This window comes from Anopheles funestus (genome assembly GCF_943734845.2).
Source record: "Anopheles funestus chromosome X unlocalized genomic scaffold, idAnoFuneDA-416_04 X_unloc_47, whole genome shotgun sequence".
Taxonomy (NCBI): domain Eukaryota; kingdom Metazoa; phylum Arthropoda; class Insecta; order Diptera; family Culicidae; genus Anopheles; species Anopheles funestus.
Window position 1 is genome coordinate 183,330 of NW_026045173.1, and position 1,671 is coordinate 185,000.

The 1,671-nt window shown below is 48.2% G+C and overlaps 1 pseudogene; it reads right to left on the reverse strand.

Moving 5' to 3' along the window:
- Window positions 1-998: 998 nt before the first annotated feature.
- The window catches only part of LOC125773710 (large subunit ribosomal RNA), a 5,966-nt pseudogene continuing 5,293 nt past the window's right edge, over window positions 999-1,671 (reverse strand).

Consider the following 1,671-nt stretch of genomic DNA (forward strand, 5'->3'; position numbering starts at 1 on the left):
GGTGCTATTTGTGGGTACTCTATCGGTACTTTTGGCCAACTTAGGCCAACTCAGTGCTTCTTGTGGGTACTCTATCGGTACTTTTGGCCAACTTAGGCCCATTCGGTGCTATTTGTGGGTACTCTATCGGTACTTTTGGCCAACTTAGGCCAACTCAGTGCTACTTGTGGGTACTCTATCGGTACTTTTGGCCAACTTAGGCCAACGCGGTGCTATTTGTGGGTACTCTATCGGTACTTTGGGACATATTATGTCCTTCGGGTGAACCTTCTCGATACCTCATGGGTACTTGTGGCCAACTTAGGAAAATTCAGTGCAACCTATGGGCCTTTGGAAATTGTTCCAACACTTTGGACTTAGAAAATTTTCTGGACTTAGAAAATTTTTTGGACTTAGAAAAATTTTCAACTTCTGTATCTTCTTCATCATGTTCCATTTTGTGGGACTTAGAAAATTTTCTGGACTTAGAAAATTTTTTGGACTTAGGAAATTTTTCAACACTTGTAAAATTTTTGTTCCTTCTTTGAAGAAGAATACTTTCCACTATTAGCTTCTTTCTCTTTTTCTTCTTAGTTGTCTTCTTATTTTCGGTCCGAGAGCGCCGACACTTGTAAAATTATCTAAGTCCGAAGACTTTTGGAATGAACCAAAAGTCAACGAACACAATACATCAACCCTATCAACATCAAGTGGCAACCCGAAGGAAGCGCAGCGGCCAGCCCATGTACAACGCGAAGTTGTAGCATGCAACCAACCAACCGCTAACCTCCAACGGCACTCAATGTATTCGTTACACATGGGCGCACCTGCACCACACTGTCGTGACCATCCAACGAGCCGTCGGTTCGGTCGTGTGTTACAAGCACCCCATCACATAGGCATAGAGTCACCACACAGTGTTCTTCAACACTCTCGTCACATGGTGCAAGTCACGGTACGCACCACCAATGTGCACTGGTTGGCCAATTCCAGCACACACGGGGCGCGCACGCGCAAGCACTAACCACCAAGCATGGGTCGCCTGAGAGGATCGATGCGAACGCATCTCTACAACTTGAAGCTCCCAGCCTGTAGTCCCGTCGTTTGCGGGCGGTCGTAGGTGTCGAAACTAGTGATATCCACAGTCGGCAAGCTCGTCCACCGGTGTTCCCAACATGTATGGTACTAACACGTGCAGCGCGAACCCGCCCTTTGCGGCCTAGTAGTAAGCGGGGATGAGACGCCAGTGTGCCAATGGACAGCACGGACGGTTCTCGGAGGGTTGTTAGGCCCGCTAGCTTACGACCACCTAATGGGTATAAGAAGCGCTATCAGCTCGGATTGGATACGACCTTAGAGGCGTTCAGGCATAATCCAGCGGACGTAGCGTCATACCATAGTCCGTTCGAACTAGTATTGAGCCAGTGGTCCGTACCTGTGGTTCCTCTCGTACTGCACAGGAATTCCGTTAAGATAGCGACAAACAATGCACACCAGTAGGGTAAAACTAACCTGTCTCACGACGGTCTAAACCCAGCTCACGTTCCCTTGAAAGGGTGAACAATCCTACGCTTGGTAAATTTTGCTTTACAATGATAGGAAGAGCCGACATCGAAGGATCAAAAAGCCACGTCGCTATGAACGCTTGGCGGCCACAAGCCAGTTATCCCTGTCAGGGCTCCATTCTGGGGC